The sequence below is a fragment of the Sphaerodactylus townsendi genome, linkage group LG09 (assembly GCF_021028975.2).
Source record: "Sphaerodactylus townsendi isolate TG3544 linkage group LG09, MPM_Stown_v2.3, whole genome shotgun sequence".
NCBI lineage: Eukaryota > Metazoa > Chordata > Lepidosauria > Squamata > Sphaerodactylidae > Sphaerodactylus > Sphaerodactylus townsendi.
In genome coordinates, this window is record NC_059433.1 from 66,490,386 (window position 1) to 66,510,796 (window position 20,411).

Sequence of the window (20,411 nt, forward strand, 5' to 3'; positions counted from 1 at the left end):
CTGGGCTGGAAGCCTGCCATGGGCCCACGCTCCCCACATAAATTGTTTGTTTATAGTTCATGTATCACTGCTGTATTTGATTTTTTAATGGATTAATTTTTTGGGTTGTTTCTCTCTTTGGCCTCCTTTTCTATCTTTCACACTCTTTTTTCTCTCCTTTTCTCTCTCCTCCTTTCCTCTCTCTCTCTCTCTCTCTCTCTCTCTCTCTCTCTCTCTCTCTCTCCCTTCCTTCCTTCCTTCCTTCCTTCCTTCCTTCCTTCCTTCCTTCCTTCCTTCCTTCCTTCCTTCCTTCCTTCCTTCCTTCCTTCCTTCCTTCCTTCTCCTTCTCTTTATTTACTCATTTAAATTGCTGTAACTGTAATTGCCTAACTGAATAAATAATATTTTTTTTTAAACAAAGCAATCTGGAGTTCTGTTCTTGTGCATCTCAACTGCGGAGCATGTAATGCTATAAATTAATTGATCATCTCCAGAGAGAAGGTATAAGTTCCAGTAATTCTTTATTACTGATAATAAAGGTAAAGCATGCGCTGGTGTTCTAAAACACAACCGTGAAGCTACTTGCTCTTTGCACTCTGGTTTGATCCTTCGATCTCAGAAGAAAATCACAGGGAAATTGGGCGGGAGGGGCTGTCCTTCTTCCTGACATGGCATTGTAATTAAAGTAACTCGCTGATCTTTCTCCCCGCCAGACCCATACGGGGGGGATTCTGAGGTCATATTTCAGAATCCATATTTGCATGTTTTAATAATTCAACAAGTTGATTTTAATTAGTTAAAATGCGGGAGGCGCTTTGTAGATGCCGCAAATGGTATATGTTTAAATGATTGCTTAATGGCAACTTGTGCTTAAAATTCAGCAAGCATTTAATTACCGCAAAGTGCACAGTGTGAAATCAAACAAAACCCGAAGAACTAAAATATTGAGCCGTGTTTGCTCTGTAAATTTTCACTTCGGGGATTTTTTAGGGCAACTGACATTTGGGAAGGGTTTCTTTCTTGCGGGGGAGGGAGATCAGGATTAGCAGCTTCAAATTACCTTTGAGAACTATGTGACAAAATTTTATTTTACATAGAATTGATTGAAAAGGGAGGTAAATATCCTCACCCGAACATACAATATTATAAGACAAATGAGAAAGTCATTGCTACCCAATGTTGATTGCAGGATTTGTGGGGAGCCCTTCATGTGGTGTGATCTAATCTAGATAACAAAGATCTGGAGAGGCTCTTGTGGATTTTCCAGGCTGTGTGTCCATGGGCTAGTAGTTTTTGCTCCTAATGTTTCACCTGCATTTTTGGCTGGCACCTTTGGAGGTAAGTCGCGGCGAAATGTGTTTCTCTCCATGGCACAGTATGGAGTGATTGTGTGGTGGGAATCATAAAATCATAGAGTTGGAAGAGACCGCAAGGGCCATCCAGTCCAACCCCCTGCAGTGCAGGAACACACAATCAAAGCACTCCTGACAGATGGCCATCCAGCCTCTGTTTAAAAACCTCCAAAGGAGGAGACTCCACCACGCTCCAAGGTAGTGCATTCTCAAACAGCCCTTACTGCCAGGAAGTTTTTCCTGATGTTCAGGTGGAATCTCTTTTCTTTTCACCTTCAACCATTAGTTCTGGTCCGAGTCTCTGGAGCAGCAGAAAACAAGCTTGCTCCCTCACCAACATGCCATCCCTTCAAATATCTAAACATGGCTATCATGTCACCTGTTAACCTTCTCTTCACCAAACTAAACATCCCCAGCTCCCTAAGTCTCTCCTGGTAGGGCATGGAATCCAGACCTTTTACCATTTTGATTACCCTCCTGGAAAACTCACAATAGCCAATTGATAGCAGCCATGAAAGCCTCCGGCAGTACAAAGATCTCGACAGTTATCAGGAGACTTGGGGAAGGTGGGGGGAGGGAGTCATCTTCTGAGGAAGTGCATTGACTTAGAAAGCAGCAATTAGGAGAATATCAAGATACTTTTAGCAGTTCTCTGTGATGAAGAAGAACAGTTTGGATTTATATCCCGCCTTTCTCTCCTGTAGGGATTCTCAGAGAGGTTTACAAACTCCTTTCCATTCTTCCCACAATAGACACTTGTGAGGCAAGTGAGACGGAGAGAGTTCTGAATGAACTGTGAAAAGCCCAAAGTCACCCAGTAGGATTCATGTGGAGGAGTGGGGAATCAAACCCAGTTCTCCAGATTAGAGTCCACCACTCTTAACCACTACACCGTGCCGATGAATTTTGATGATGATATTACACCATGTTCCATTCATTTATATAATAATAATAATAATAATAATAATAATAATAATAATAATAATAATAATCCCACTAGTAGTCGGTGCTCTAGGAGGAATCCCAAGAAATCTTGAAAACATCATCTGGAAGCCTTAAGCTTGGACAGAACATCAGGTCCACATGCTGCAAGAAAGCAGCATCTTCTAGGAACTGCACATATTCTAGCATTTGAAATAACTCCTAATATCCTAAGGTCCTTTAGGAAGGACTTCGATATTCAGAGATGAATTCCAGACACTTGTGCTGTGTTGTTATGTGTAATAATAATAATAATAATAATAATAATAATAATAATAATAATAATAATAATAATAATAATAATAATAATAATAATAATAATAATAATAATAATTGATGAATTCCAGACACTTGTGCTGTGTTGTTATGTGTAATAATAATAATAATAATAATAATAATAATAATAATAATAATAATAATAATAATAATAATAATAATAATAATAATAATCCCCCTAAAGGGGCACTACCATGGCCAGTTGGTGTGGTGGGGCTTGTGTGCTCCAATGAGTCAGAGGGCTGTGCTGGAGGGCCACCCAAACCAGAGAGGAAGCCTCCTGATGAGAGAATAGCCAGACTAAATGTGTCCAAAACCCAAAACCATGGTGAAGACAAAAGAAAAAGAAACTTTTATCCCGGATCGATTAGGGAGCCATTAGCCGAGTCCAACAAAAGGACCCCGTCTAGTGCTGGAGTACCCTGGGCACTTGGCCGAGGAAAATATGGGCTACAGGGACTCAAGGATACTTCCAGCTGAGCAACCCAGGGGCTGAAGACTGCAGGGCTACTTGGAGAGTACCGAACAAGCGTCCGAGAAAATATATTAGGTGTGCAGAGAACAGAGAAATTATGGCTTGCTACTACAAATCAAAACCCATCATAAAGAGAGGGATACCTCAAAGCGAGAATGTAAAATACCAAGTCTGGAAGAACTTCGTTCCCAGACACAGAAATTACTTCGAGCAAAGAGACTCTTTGCTGATCAAAGAAGATATATTGAAAGTGAACACAGGTTTTGAGTGCACTAGAGCTAGCAGAAATCCAGCCAGAAAGCATCAAAGACAATGGTATTGAGAAACATACCAAAGAAACACTCAAAGAAATTCAACAAAATTAAGGCAACAATTCAAAGGGACTACAAAGAGACAGGAGGAGGAAGAGGAGGAAGAAGCAACAATAATCCACACCTCCAAAGGAGCCAAGCCAAAACAACCCAAAGTTCCCAATTGACAAAAAAAGCAAGAAGAACTGATGCAAGAAGATCCTAGAACACATGAACAATCGAAGTACAAAAAGCAGGCATTACAAGATTGCTACACCATTGAAGATTGTTCCAAGGAAGGATCTGCTCAAGGCTTTCACTTCAAAGAAGGATGCAGAAACAAAGGTCATTGCTGGAATCCAAACAATGTAAGCATTGCATGAAACAAAACCAGCTTATGTACAGCACTTGCAGTAGTGATTACTTACTAAAGAGCTTTTAGGGGTAAAGATTCATCACCCAGAAAGAATGCCGAAAAATAGGTGCTCCAAAAGTGGAAAATCCAGACTGGGAAGAGAAAAATCAGCAAACCCCTATTTGATCCCGGATGCCAGCAAACTACTGAAAAGAGGTATGAAGGAGAAAAGAAGCTGAAAATTAGGACCAATCAAAGCTAGAACAGACCCTAGTTAAGAGGGTACCACCCTGGACAAGAGGAAACTCAATGAGGCAATAGAGGTGAGGTCAAACAAACAGCTGGTGGCAGTTTCAAAGAAGATTGCAAAGATTCGAGAAGCAAGGGTTGCTCAATTCAAAGCAGAATCCAACTTTTTTCTACTACTCAACCAGAAACGATTCTACCAGAGATGTAAGTGGAGATGTGAAAGCGAAACACTGGGAGAGCCAGACAGAAGAACAAAGCGATTGAGTTCTGGAGAAACATTTGCAGGGCAGCCAAAAAACTACAACCCGGAAATGCAAAGTTGGGCCAAAGGTGTGGAGGCTGAACTGAGGTAGCAACAACATGGACAACCTGGTAATAGCACAACTAAAATGGTTGGAAAGCGAGCAAAAAAAGGTGAAGAACTGGACTGCCCCAGGCAGTGATGAACTACATGGATTCTGGCTGAAGAAACTGACCAACTTGCATGAAAAGAGGTAGCCCAACAGTTGAATCAAGTGCTGCAAACAGGCCAAATTGAAGAATGGATGACAACAGGGGAAAACTTTTTCTGATAATGAAAAGGGTAAGAAAAGGGGCAATCCCCTAGCAGTACAGACCAATCCCACTTGCCTACCAACAACCTTTAAAAACTTTACTGCACAGCATATTAGCTGATGCAATACAAGACCACCTGGAGGAGGAAATTGAAATTGCCTAAATAAAAAAAGGAAACAAAAGCCAAGAAACTTGTTGGGGAACAAAGATCAACTGCTCATAGATAAAAGTGATCCTTGAGAATTGCAAAAGAAGGAAAAACCAACACGTTGCATGGATTGATTACAGGGAAAGCGACCGATTCACTGCCACACAGTTGGATACTTCATTGCTTACCGGGAGATAAGAGTAGGTCAGTGAGAACATCAAAGAAATTAGTCAAGAATGCAATGCACTTAGAAAAGAAACGGGGTAATAGTCAATGGAGCAGGGAATAGAAGTCAACATGTTGAAGGAGAATATTCCAAGGAGGCTCACAATACACACTACTCTTCATCATTGCTATGATTCCGCTCTCTATAATTCTAGAAGAAAACAAGGTCAAAGGATATCCAGACGGCAAAGAAACTCACCAAAAATTTCACACCTTCTATACATGGATGACCTAAAAGCTCTATGGAAAATCAAAAGCAGAGATTGAGGTCACTTCTACTGAACACAGTGAGAGTCTTTTGCTTACTGACATTGCAATGGATTTTTGGACTTGACAAGTGTGCAACTTTGGAACTCAGTAAAGATACTTAAACTTGCAACATGCGTGAAGGTGTGCTTGAATATGCCAAATGTAGCCATACAAATAAAGAGAGCTTACCAGTGAGATAAGAAGCTACACAAATACTTGGGGATACTGCAAGCAAGGAGAGAGAGAACATCAAAGCATGCAGAAGTCGAAGAGGCACAATTAGGAAGGAGAATATCTTAGGAAGGGTCAGAAAAATTTGAAATCAAAGAGAGTTAAATGGAGGAAATACAATAGAAGGCAATTAATACTTGGCCCGGTGCCTGTAGTACAGCTACACTGCTGGCATAATTAGCTTGGTAACAAGCGAGGTGGACATCCCTGGACAGAGAAAAAACAAGGAAAATTATGACCATCAATCCCGGGCACTGCATCCAAGAAGTGATGTAGACCAGACTCTACCTGGTAGGAGTCAAGAAGGAAGGAGGAAGAAGGTTGCTCCAAGGTCAAGCAATCAGTAGAGGAAGAGAAAAAGAGCCTGAAAGAATACATCCAAGAAAGTCAAAGAGCCAGCATTGAAAGAGTCCTGAGGCTGAGATGCTGAAAGCCAAAAGAATCAAAAGAAGAGTATAGAGGCCCAACAGTTTAAAACCACCACGAAAGGAGCAGTGGCTAAAACAAGCCACTCCATGGGCAGTACTTGCAAGAAAATTGAAGGGAAGGTTGACAGCAAAGCAAACGTGGGAATTGTGGCTCAGAAGGGAACTCTAAAAGAAAGGAAACTGAAGGCCCTGATTTTTTTGCCTTGGAGCAAGCATTACGGACCGTCACAATAAAGAACCGCGAATCCAGAAAAAAGTCCTACAATGACCCAAAGTGCGTCTCTGCAAAGGGAATTAACCTGATGAAACCGTGGAGCACATGTCTGCTGCTGTATGAAAAGCAAGGCCCACAGCCAGAGCTATCTCCGAGCGTCACAATAGGCTAGCAGCAATGGTGCACTGGAACCTTGCAAACCAGCTGCAATACCTGCCCTGTAGCAAAGAGACCTGAAGTCTGAGCACAAGCCAGAGAGATCCCACAGAAAATGAAGAAGCAAAATACTCTGGGACTTTAGGAATACAGACAGACAGACACCTGGCACACAACACCTTTGAACTTGTAACAGTGATAGAGAGGAAAAGAAACATGTTTGGATCGCTCGATGTTGCTGTACATGCCAGTTATGACAGCTTCAGGAGTAGAGGACAAAAGAGCTGGAAAAGATCACCAAAATACAAGGACCTACGAAATTAAGAGTTGAGCGGTGTGGCAAAAAAAAGAACAACAGTAATCCCACTGGTAGTCGGTGCTCTAGAAGGAATCCCAAAAGAAATCTTGAAAAACATCTGGAAGAGAAACCTAAGCTTGGATAGGGCATCGGTCCACATGCTGCAGAAGCAGCACTTCTAAAGGAACTGCACATATTCTCACATGAAATGCCTCTAATACCACAGAGTCCTTTAGGGAAGGGACTTCGATATTCAGAGATGAATTCCAGACACTTGTGCTGTGTTGTTATGTATAATAATAATAATAATAATAAACATACAACATACAACATACAACATACAACATAAGAACAGCTAAGAACTGGTGGGAACATTGTTCAGAGAAAGTAATGGAAAATGAGAGGCCAAGATCCTGTGGGAATTTAGAATCAAAGCCGGACAAAGTGTTGAAACACAATACACCAGACATCACGGCTAATCAAGGACAAGAGAAGTGACCATCATCAACATGGCAGTCCCTTGGTGACGAAAAGCAAGTCACTGAAAAAAAGAACCGCGAGAAAGGTCACTAGATACTGCGATTTGAAAATCGAGCTTCAGCGTCTGTGGTACAAACCAGCTGAGGTTGTCCCAGTGGTAGTCGGCACACTGGGTGCCATCCCGAAAACACTAGAGCAGTACTTGAAACATCTTCGAATTGACAAAATTAACATCCTGTATCCAAATTCAAGAAGGCGAAGCCCTGCTGGATCGCCGCGAATACTACGCCCGTCGTTACAACTTCCTAGGCCTCTGGGTGAGGCTCGAATTGTAATGAAGGCCAACAACCAGCTAAAGATCTGGCAGCTGTGAAATCTACAACAACAACAACAACAACAACAACAACAACAACAACAACAACAACAACAACAACTAATAATAATAATAATAATAATAATAATAATAATAATAATAATAAGCAGCAGCAGCAGCAGCAGCAGCAGCTTGGGATTTAAACTACAGCATCTAGACAAGGCTATTGTGAAAGATAAGCAAAGTCAAAGTTTTGCTTTAGGAAAATAAAGATACAATATTTTGGCTGATGTAGCAAAAGTTCTGTGGATTGTAGCTGAGAACAGTAATGCTGGCTTTATGATTCCTGGAAGAGGTGAGGCATAGAGGCAGGATCCCCCCCCCCTGCCGCCCAAAGTTTGGAATGTACACAGCTCCAGCAAGACTTTTGATTAAGATATCATGAGCTGTCAGCCGCTGAAGTGATATTAACAATGTTGTAAACCTGACATGTGTTGTCCTCGTAAAGTGTGTTTGGAAGCTGCAGCTAGTGCAGAACACTGTGACTAGACTGCTTGTCGGGCCCAGCTGTCAGGGGCAACAATTACAGTTCCCAATTCAAGGTAATGTCTTGTTACTTTTAAAGCCCTACATGGCTTGTGACCGGGGTATCAGAAGGACTGTCTTTTTCCATATGCTCCTGCCTGGGAATTAAGATCACAGTGAGAAGCCCTCAGGATTGTCACATCAATCAAAGAACTTCGGGGAGGGGGGGTGGGGTACACAAGAGAGAACCATTTCAGCCACAGCCCCTTAATTATAGAACAACTCCCCGGGGAGGTGCGTCTAGCCCCCTTGTCTTCTGTCTTTAGGACACAACTGACGATAATTTTATTAAGGACTGTATTTGGTAAAGTTTAGTTGCAGTCCTGAGTAGCAATTTTAAATGTAACGCAGTGATTTTACGTTTAAATCCCAGCCCTGTAAGGAAGAAAGGTGACTAATAAATGTTGTAAATAAATAAATGTGCGGAATGTTTTAGCTGTGCCTTGGATTTTTTTCCAAGGTAGCTTAAAAGAAGGTGACTTGGCTAGAATTGCCCCATGATCTTCACTGAAATGTAGTCCCATCTTGATGTTTGTTTCATGTGAGTTGCCTCCAGCTATTAAAATGTCACATATGTGCAGAGAAGGGCAACGAGGATGACGGACTGGAGCACCTTCCTTATGAGGAGAGGCTGCAGCATTTGGGACTCTTTAGGTTGGAGAGGAGATGTCTGAGGGGAGATATGACTGAAGTCTATAAAATTATGCATGGGGTAGAAAATGTCGACAGAATTTTTTCTCTCTCACACACCATACTAGAACCAGGGGGCAAACATTGAAAATGCTGGGGGGGGGGGGGGGATTAGGACTAATAAAAGGAAACATTTCTTCACGCAACATGTGATTGGTGTTAGGAATATGCTGCCACAGGAGGTGTTGATGGCCACTAACCTGGACACAGGAGGTGTTGATGGCCACTAAAAGGGGCTTGGACAGATGTATGGAGGAGAAGTCGATCTGTGGCTACCGATCTTGATCCTTCTTGATCTAAGAATTGCAAATGCCTTAGCAGACCAGGTGCCAGGCGCCATTTCCCCCCTCTATTCCACTGACATACACACACACACACACACACACACACACACACACACACACACACACACACACACACACACACACACACACACACACACACACACACACACAGAGTAATATATATATATATTAACTTGTGTAGGTATTTACATATACATAAAGCTGCTACAGTGTTCATCATCAATAGCCTAGTACAGTGGTGGTGAACCTTTGGCACCTCAAGATATTGTGTGACTACGAAAGAGATTCCCATCAGCCCCTATAGCCTGCCAGCATTGGCCAAGTTGTGTGGTGGCCCATGCTGGCAGGGGCTGATAGCAGAATTGTATGGTCCTAACATCTGGATTATAAGGTTTGCCACCACGGGCCTAGTAAATATGTTTAGACTAGGGGACACTCACAGATAGACTCTCCAGAATATATGTACCGGAGAGCCTGTCTATGTGCTCTAGTCTAAACTTGTTTACTAAGATATTGATGCTGCATATTTTAGCAGCTTTATCCTCAATTGCTTCTCTCTTTCTGTTGGCAACTCAGATTTTCAGTAACCAAGACAATGCAAGCAACGATTTGCTCTAACAGTGCCGGCAATGAATAAACAACCTTCACATTTCTTCTAATTAGACAACACGAATTGTTTCTGTTCGGGGCTCTTGTTCTCCCCGAGGAACATTATGCTCACAAAATGGCAAAGGGAGGCTTATTTTTATGCACCACTTCAAATCCTACCTGCCAAAATGATTTTGGAAGATGAGACGCATGATCATTCGAGCAGTTGGTCTGTGTGGCTTAAAAGGCTGGGGCTGCTAATCGAAGCACCCACCAAGGGCTTGTTGTTCTGAGGTTTTCTGTGGCTTGGCTGATAAGGGCAGGAGAGCCGACCTGTGTTCCAGAGCTCTGGCATTGCCGGAACATAGTTAGGGAGCGTCACAGGTGGGCAGTGAGAAGCTACTGTTCAATAAAGAAGTGGGAATTCTTGTAACAAACACACTAGACCCCTGTCAACTAGTTTCAGTTTTTTTAATCTTCTTGTGCGTCTCCATAGAAGCATCATACCTACCAAAGTTCCAGGCATTGTTTTGAACTGACGAGGATGTATCTGTCACTTTTACCTCTCGTATGGACAACAGTTGCATTCTCTGGAGGGAACGAGAGAGAGAGAGAGAGAGAGAGAGAGAGAGAGAGAGAGAGAGAGAGAGAGAGAGAGAGAGAGACGCGTCTGGAAACCAACATGGATCCTAGAAAAAGTTAACAGACGGTTCTTGGATATCAGTGGCAGTCCTACTTCTTTAGTTTCAAGCACAGCAAAGGTTTTTTTGTTTGGGTGGGTGGGTGGGGGGGAAATGTGTAAGATGAAGGACATCTAGCTTCTCTTTGGTGTTATACTATCAAATAGCACAAGTTCTTCGGCGTTACATTTGAATCGAACCAGCCTTTAAAATTGTACGGCCGAGGCTCAATATCAGTTTTCAATGCTGCTTTGTTGTAGCCGAAAATTCGCCTAATGCAAGTTCATTGGCATTTGACAACCGTCTATTTATAGCGGGAGCATCAAGCTCTCCATCGCATTCTGCAGTGTGGAAGGCTGATGTCTCTGGTGGCAGCGAGATATTTTTAGCTGCAGCTTTTGGAACGAGAGAGGGGGAAAGGTCAAGAATTCAGACGAGGAGAAGATCTGCGGCTTCGAGGGATCTTTCGCGTCAGTTGTTTGTTCTCATGCTCCAGAAGTAGACCAAGTTATTGTGATGCTAAGGAGAAATCTTCCCTAAGAGTGTTACAAATGCGAAGCAAATGATGGTCTTAGCAGCTCCTGTTACATTTTCTCATTATCTTCAAGTGTTGATTTTTCAGCTCTCAGAGGTTTCCTTCGGGGATGTATTATCAAAAGAAAAAAGTAGGGGGGGGATGGGAAACAGAATCATCGTCACCAAGTTACTTTGTGTTTTGTCTGTTCTCCTGTGCAATCATATACCTCGGGAGCAACTGAGAATTTTTAATGCCTATTGTAGTCTGACAGCTGCTCTGCTTCCACATTCTTAACAATTTATTATCGCATAATAAAAGAAATCTGTGTTTGCTTCGCTGAGCAAAGACTCCAAAGCCTTCGGAGAGCCCAAAGTGCAGATCTGTAGGTCGTTTATTATTTATGGATGATATCAACGTGTACAAGAGCAGAGCCCCGTGAAAGAAACACAGGTTGGTTGGTTTATTTTAAGGTTAAATAGTACCTTTCCCGATGGGCAAATTGTCCAGATGGATGTGACGGCAAAGGCCATGCTGGCAGGGATGGATGTGACGGCAAATGGCCCATGCTGGCAGGGATGGATGTGACGGCAAATGGCCCATGCTGGCAGGGGCTGATGGGAATTGTAGTCCATAACATCTGGAGTGCCAAAGGTTCGCCATCACTGGCCTGTAGCTTTTCTTGGCTCAAGCTAATAAATGCATTGAAAATTAATTGCAAGCTTAGGGTTATTTCAAATATTACCTTGTCCGTATATGTAGAAGAAGAAGGAGGAGGAGAAGAAGAGAGTGGATTTTTACCCTGCATTTCTCTTCTGTAAGGAATCTCAGAACAGCTTACAAACTCCTTCCCTTCCCTTCCCCGCCCCGCAACAGACATCTTGTGAGGTAGGTGGAGCTAAGAGAGTTTGGAGAGAACTGTGACTGGTCCAAGTTCACTCAGCAGGCTTCATGTGTAGAAGCAGGGGAACAAATCCAGTTCACCAAATAAAAGTCTGCCACTCATGCAGGGGAGCGGGGAATCAAACCTGATTCCCCAGATTAGAATCCACCACTCTTAGCCACCATAATTACTGCACCTAAAAGCATAAGCATAAGCATTTATTGTCATTGTGCACGCACAACGAAATTTACAGCAGCATTCCTCGATGCACACAATTTCAGACTCATACCCCATCCTCACTTTCCCCTTCCTCCACCCATCCCTACACTGCCCTTAAAGCCACATCCAACACAAAGCATCAGCGGAGTTCAGCATCGCCACAGCTCTAGAGTAGAAGCTGTCTCTAAACCTCTTTGTCCTAGTTTTGATAGACCTGTATCGTCTGCCGGATGGTAACAGTTCAAAAAGAGAGTGTGCTGGATGAGACGGGTCTCTCCGAATATTTTGGGCTTTCTTTAGGCTTCAGGAGTTACAGAGTTCTTCCAAGGAGGGGAGAGGGCAGCCGATAATCCTCTGTGCAGTAGTGATCACCCTTTGGAGCGCCTTCCTATCTGCCACTGTGCAACTGGAGAACCATACACAGATGCAGTAGGTTAAGACACTAAAAGTCTAATGAGTGAATACAACAGATGCACCTTTGCAAATTGGTACCATATACTATACTTAATAGGCAGCCAGGATTGGCTGGAGCTCCTTGTTGAATGTGAAAAAAAACAGATGTGCTGTTGGGACTGTTGGAAAAGGTTTGGGTAGGTAAGCAGAAAGACTATCCATCTAAAGAAGAAGAGTTGGTTTTTGTATTCCACATTTGTCTACCTTAAAGGAGTCTCAAAGCATCTTACATTCACCTTCCCCTCCCCTCTCTTCAACTGACACTTTGTGAGGTAGGTGGGGCTGGGAGAGTTCTGAGAGAACCGTGACTGGCCCAAGGTCACCCATTAGGCTGCGTGTGAAGGTTTAGCAAAACAGATTTGGTTCACCAGACTAGAGTTTGCAGCTCATGTGGAGATTGGGAAATCAAACCCAGTTCTCCAGATCAGAGTATGCTGCTCTCATGAAAAAGTGTAAGGTCCTGGAAAGCGCCAAGAAGTGGTTGCTGACTTATGCCAATCCTGTAGGGCATAGATGTCAAACTCGCGGTCCTCCAGATGTTATGGACTACAGTTCCCATCATTCCCTGCCAGCATCATGCTAGCAGGGGCTGATGGGAACTGTAGTCCATAACATCTGGAGGGCCACGAGTTTGACACCTGTGCTGTAGGGCTTTCAAGGCAAAAGGAGATCAGAGGTGATTTGCCATTGCTTGTCTTTGTGTAGCATCCCTGGCCTTCCTTGGTGGTCTTCCATCCAGATACTAACCAGGACCAACCCTGCTTAGTTTATAAAATCTGGTGAGTTTGGGCTAGCCTGGGCTATCCAGATCATGTCACTGAATTTTTAAATATTTATTTACCGTATGTTTCTTATAGTCTGTCTTTCTCCCTGAGAATCAAGGAAGATCCCATAATGTTAAGTCAGAACAATCAACAGGGTGAGGAGACATATAACAAGCAATATAATAGGGCTAGGATTTCAGAAATCTGAAACAGTGTAAGTATTAAACATGGCGTGATAAATGAGGCAAGGTATGGCATTACATTAGAAATGTAATGCAGTGAATGCAAGATAAAAGTCATGGACTTTCTTGGTGGTCTGCAGCCGTCTAGTCTTACATGGCAGGGCAACCTGAAGCCAGACCACCAAAGGTGACTACAGAGGTCATATAAGTTCACATGGAACAGCCCAGGGCCAATGGAATGATGCATCAACCCACTTGTGCTAGAACTGAGTCTTGGTGCTTGTTGCCCCATTAAGTACCCTCTGTGTTTTGCAGATACGTGCCAGCATCTGCCATGCACGCCCCATCTATCTATCTATCTATCTATCTATCTATCTATCTATCTATCTATCTATCTATCTATCTATCTATCTATCTATCTATCTATCTATCTATCTATCTATCTATCTATCTATCTATCTATCTATCTATCTATCTATCTATCTATCTATCTATCTATCTATCTATCTATCTATCTATCTATCTATCTATCTATCTATCTATCTATCTATCTATCTATCTATCTATCTATCTATCTATCTATCTATCTATCTATCTATCTATCTATCTATCTATCTTCCATCATCCGTCCGTCCGTCTGTCTGTCCGTCCGTCTGTCTGTCTGTCTATTTATTTATGGGTTTTATATACCGCTCTACCCCCGGAGGGGTCTGAGCGGTGTACAACATAACTTCCTCTGCACGGTATACAACAACCCATACAAACAACCCCATTAAAATTAAATTAAAACACAGCGATAAGATTAACAAAGGTGTCGTCACGCAATAACCTCAATTAAAAACCCTCCCAAAGAGGGGGGAAGCAAAACTGAAAAGTGGGTCCTGTAGATGACAATGGGAACTCCGGACCAGAGGAATAAAAGGGGGTATGGTATTAATAATTGGATAGAAAGGATAGAGAATTGCCAGCTGGGAGTTTCACTAATTCACCTTACACTGATGGTGGATTTATCTATCCCACGGAACTATCGGGTAAATTACAGTTGGCTTGAAAAGCAGGTGGGCATCTTGACAAGGTACCTGGAATAATTTCAGACCTCTCCCGACTTATAATGCATGCATCGTATTTGGTGGGTACGGAACAGCTTTGAGTGAGATGAACCAATACCACCTTAACGATCGCTGATCAAATTGGGTAAACAGTCTCAGTCATTGGAGATGATTTATCACGAAGCTGATCTTATTGGAAGGTTTTGTTTTGTTTTTCATTTTGAAATAAAGGCAGCTGTTTCTGAAGTCTCACCATGGCCCCTGCTGACTCGGTTGCAAGTAAACAAAAGCCAGGTCAGATTTGATGGCTCTTTTTTTTAAAGCAGGAGGTGGGGGTGGATTTCAGAAGTTTTATTGGATAATCAAATATAACATGGAACAGTAGATAACTATTGATTATAATTGCAAGCGCTGCATTTCATTTCCTCTCTATCTGAATCTGTGCACTGCGACCAACGTCAATATTGTACAAAATCTAGGGAAAATGTCCTAAACCCATATGCAGGAGAGAGGTCTCGCTACCGTGTTTCCCCGAATATAAGACAGTGTCTTATATTAATTTTTGCTCCCAAAGATGCGCTATGTCTTATTTTCAGGGGATGTCTTATTTTTCTGTGTTCTGTTCGTCGGGCATGCTTCCAAACAAAAACTTTGCTATGTCTTACTTTCGGGGGATGCCTTATATTTCGCACTTCAGCAAAACCTCTACTATGTCTTATTTTTCGGGGATGTCTTATATTAGGGGAAACAGGATATATGCAAAAATCCTACACTTAAAAGAGCTGGGTCCAGTGGTAGGATTCAGCCGGTTTGCACCACTTCGACAGAACCGGTTGTTAAAATGGTGCTTGTAAACAACCAGTTGTTAAATTATTTGAATCCCACCACCGGAACCGGTTGTTAATAGAATAGAATAGAATAGAATCTTTATTGGCCAAGTGTGATTGGACACACAAGGAATTACTTGAATCCCACCACTGGATGGGTCCGAAACATGACCTGAATGAGGATGGTTTGTTTTTTTATGTTTCTCCATGCATACAGTGGCACATTTATTGAGATGTGGCCAAATGGCCAACTATCTAATTACTCTGGTTAACCCAACACAACGGCGAGCCTTGACGCTTGCCAGATTTACTGTTACGCCCTCCTCTTTTTTGCGTGGCAGGTTCAATAATCTTGATAAGACTCAAAGATTATGTTCCTGCAACCAAACTCGGATTGAAACCATAGCTCATTCTCTTTTTCACTGCTTGAGAACCAAGGGAGTCAGAGATAGATATGTAAATTCCATACCACTACTCACCATGGCCCCTGCTGACTCGGTTGCAATTCCAATTCTTCTGAATAATACCAACCCTGAGATTGTGGCAAACTTTCTCCTTGAAATAATTGAATGCAAATAATCCAGTAATGGGTCTAAGTATGTTTAGAGCATAAGCAATTAACTTCTCTCTTCCTTATTACGCCACCTGACTCTAATATTTTATTGCTATACTACAATATATTAAGCTTGGAATTTAGCATGTCTCTGTAGCGGCTTCTGAAATGTTTATCTGCAGTATTAATTTTAGATTTAATATGTGTCTTCATTTCTGTCTCTTGCTAATAGTAATTATAACAAACATGGCCAGTATGATGCAGACAGAATTTGCTTGTTGTTGGGTGGTTTGGGCCCAGTGGAATGTGAATTGGTGGCCTTCTTTTTGTGTGAAGATGTGAATATGGACTGATGTGTCTTGCGGGTTGGCTTTGGATGTGTTTTGCTGTATTGGTTTGTTTTGTAGCTGCTGTGCTCTTTTAACATACCAATAAAGGCTTTCTGTTTCTGTTTCTATTGAGATGTGGATTGGAATCAGCACTTGTAGAAACAATTTACTTTCCTTCTTGGAACTAGAGAGAACATTGAAATGAATGGGGCTTTTAGACTGGAGTAACTCTCCTGAAGATTGGACTCTGAAGTTCCAGTAGGCTCTTGACCTCTGGGTGTTCAAGGCTTAGTGGTTCCTAGCAAACCCATCTAGTTTTCATAACCGTATTCCTCGTACTAAGAGAACTAGGTGTGAAGAGGTTGTGGTTGTTGAAGCAAGCAATTGAACTTTTAAGTGCACATCCCTGGGCAAGAAGCAGTAATGGAAAAAAAGAAGCAAGGGCAAGAACAAAATCAGGTAAAAGGACAAACAAACAGGGTTGGCCAAACCCCAAAAGAACTCGCCACACGACAAGGAGAATTACACTACTGGATGAGTGTTGATAACAACAGTGACTATAGTATTGCATAGATACAATATTCACAAAGTGACATACATTCATTAAAAAATGAAGTCTATTCATGAATCCATAAAGTTTTTCCGATGGTAATAATGTCATATAAATATTTTCATGCGCAGTCCAATAGAAAACAAAACTGGATATGGTGGAAGGGCAGTCCACTCACCGTACCGCCAAATAGCACAGATTCAAAAGAGCAGCAACCATACCGCCTAATTGCACAGAGTCAAGAGAGCAGCAGAACGCCTGCGTGCTGAAAGTGCATTTTCGAGCCGCAAGTCTTCTTCAGTGCGTGTGCATTAAATTAGTACTTGTTTCCAATAAATATCATTCAAATATTGCTATATGCTGCCAGACTGTGCTACAAGTCATTCACTAGATGTCCCTTCTTGGATTCTTTGTAGCCTCAGAGGTCCAGAGTGGTGGATTCTAGTCTGGAGGACTGGGTTTGATTCCCTGTTCCTCTACATGAGTGGCAGACTCTAATCTGGTGAACTTGGTTGTTTTCCTACTGTTATACCAAACAACGAAACACTCTCCAATGGCCAATTGATATCAAACGCTAATCCATATAATGTGATATAAAGTGCACCTGTGAGATACAAATATACAAACTCATCAGCAGACAAGTGTCCACAGACAAAGCTATCTAACTGCAGGGTGAAGGCTATATGAGTATTGCCTTTTGAAAGCACTGGAATTTACTTCATGCAAATAAGACATGCTGAGTGGACTGTAGTAGTGAAGCAGCCGTGGCGCAGTGGCTAAGAGCAGTGGCTAAGAGCAGGTGCACTCTGATCTGGAGGAACCGGGTTTGATTCCCAGCTCTGCTGCTTGAGTTGTGGAGGCTTATCTGAGGAATTCAGATTAGCCTGCGCACTCCCACACACGCCAGCTGGGTAACCTTCGGCTAGTCACAGCTTTTCGGAGTTCTCTCAGCCCCACCCACCTTATTTATTGTCATAGATGACACTCCATGTATGTGTAACACACTTGTCGGTCTGTTGATGTTTTCCTACTGTCCCACATGGAGCCTGCTGGGGGACCTTGAACCAGTCACAGTTCTCTCAGAACTCTCTCAGCCCCACCTACCACAGTTCTCTCAGAACTCTCTCAGCCCCACCTACCACAGTTCTCTCAGAACTCTCTCAGCGCCACCTACCTCACAGGATATCTGCTGTGGGGAGAGGAAGGGAAGGAGTTTGAGAAAAGCAGATCATCACTCCAAACTCTTCTTCTTCATCTGTTTGTTTGCTTGCTTCATTTATACCACACTTTTCTTCCCAACTGGGCCCCAAAGAGGCTTACCAAATTCTCTCTTCCTCTGTGTTTCCTCACGACAACCATGTGAGGTCAGTTTGTGGTGTAGTGGTTAAGAGAGTCAGCGTGGTGTGGTGGTTAAGAGCAGGTGGCTTCTAATCTGGAGAACCGGGTTTGGTTCCCTACTCCTCCCCCTGAGTGGCAGAGGCTTATCCGGTGAACCAGATGTGTTTCCCCACTCCTACATTCCTGCTGGGTGACCTTGGGCTAGTCACAGTTCTCTCAGAATGCTCTCATCCCCACCTGCCTCACAAGGTGTCTGTTGTGGGGAGAAGGAGGGAAGGACTTTGAGACTCCTTACAGTTGAGAAAAGGGGGTTACAAATCCAAACGCTTAGGTTGCTGTCGCTGAAGCATCGCCCTGCACCGTGGAAGCTGCCTGTCGTTTGAGAGAGCTGCAAACTTGTTTCTATTCTAAACGAAACTCATTCTATTATGACTGGGATGCTCTATTTGCTACAACATACACTGAAAAAAAAAACCCTCTGCCGACTCCGCTTGCTCTTACAGCTTTGACTGGACTTCCGTTGGGTTCAAAGAACATATAATAAAGGGAATGATTTCACTGTATTTTAAAAGCGATGCAGTGATGGCTGATGAAAAGAGTCCCAGCATATCTCTGCTGGCAAATGGCAAAAAACTGTTTTTAGGGCATGCCGTGGCTTTTCTCTGCTGAGTCTTTGGATTTCATAATGTATCATTTTTAGTCAAGGGTGAATCTCTTGCTGACCTGTGAGTTCTGCAGCTCGGTGCTCTGATGCTTGAATGGACTGGGACTCTCAAGTGTGTGCTGCTGCGTATGTATTTATTTTATTATATTTTTGACCCACCCATCCCTGGCCACAGCCAGGCTCAGGGTGGCTTGCAAGCAATAAAATTCTACGAAGAAGAAGAAGAAGAAGCAGAAGAAGAAGAAGAAGAAGAGGAGGAGGAGGAGGAGGAGGAGTTTGGGTTTATATCCCCCCTTTCTCTCCTGCAGGAGACTCAAAGGGGCTTACAATTTCCTTGCCCTTCCCCCCTCACAACAAACACCCTGTGAGGTGGGTGGGGCTGAGAGAGCTCCGAGAAGCTGTGACTAGCCCAAGGTCACCCAGCTGGCGTGTGTGGGAGTGCACAGGCTAATCTGAATTCCCCAGATAAGCCTCCACAGCTCAAGCAGCAGAGCTGGGAATCAAACCCGGTTCCTCCAGATTAGATACACGAGCTCTTAACCTCCTACGCCACTGCTGCTCTTTAACATAAACATTAAAGTACAGTTAAATTACCCAGTTCTGATTTTATATGGGGATTCTAATAATAGATGGGAATTCCAAAAAGTTGGCCGAAATATTCATGCTGGATGTTATACCGGATCCCACCCAGAGAAAAGAAAGGTTTTAGGTGGGAGCTAAAATCTGTAGACCTGAACCAACTAGCGGGTTTCACCTTTCCCCCCATAAGTATGTAGCCAGAGCCTCCGGGAGGTCTGCCCTCCCCACATCCTCCGGGGTCACTATTACCAGGCCCCACTCACTGAGATGCCAGGAGCTTGCAGAACACCACAGGGATCTACCACTCCAAATGTGAGCTCAAGGACCCTTTAAGGCAGCCATGCTCAACCAGGGGTCCATGGTACCCTGGGGGGCCGTGAGCATGTCCCAGGGGTACCGTGGCAACACTACCAACCCCCCCTCATTTTTGTGGTGTCTCCCACCGGCGCCAGCAAGGACATGGAGCTGGCCCATGGGGCAGGGCCTGCCACAAGGTCAGCAGCCACCACCACCCCCAGTACTTCCCTTCACCCTGGGAGGGGAGGGTGGGGTGTGTGGCAAGCAGGGGCAATGGGAGGGGAAGGTGGAGGGTGGCGGCAGGGGTACCGTGAGATATGAAGAGTGAGGTCAAGCGTACCCTGACCTCGAAAAGGTTGGGAAACACTGCTTTAAGGAATTCATTATGCTCAGAGATTGAGAGCTTACTTGTTTTTCATCACTCTTCTCTAGCCAGCAGTCCTGGCAATGAATGGTCCTGGAGTGTTGTGTCGTTTCCGGGCTGTATGGCCGTGTGAAGGCCATCAGATCCTCTGAAGATGCCAGCCACAGATGCAGGCGAAACGTCAGGAGAGAATGCTGCTAGAACACGGCCAGACAGCCCGGAAACCACACAGCATCCCAGTGATTCTGGCTGTGAAAGCCTTCGACAATACTGTGGGGCCAGGACCGCGTTTCTGGTCCTACACAGCTGAATTAATTGAAGAAAAACTAAGTTAGAAATAAAAGCAAAAGACATCTGACATGAGAAACAGACAGTTTTTACTTAGCAGAATATAGATAAGATTACAGAATGTGAACTCTCCCGAGGGAGAGACACGCCCCGGTGCTCTCGAATGAGAGAGACGGAATTTAGAAGGTTACAGAAGGTTACCCCTCTCGGGTGGCTCTCGAAAGAGGCACGCCCAGTAGAGGAAGAACCTTATTTTTTATAGTTTACAGAATACAGACGTCACATAGTCCATCCCCTTTAGCTTCACGTATTAATCCAAACTTCTTTCACGTGCTACAAGCATGTATGGTCAAATCCCATTGGATCAGATCTGTCTCCTGGTCACATGAAGACAGCCTGTATTCTACGTCAAACGCTGCATGCTGTTAGTGCGTGCTCTCTCTCTGTGCATATACA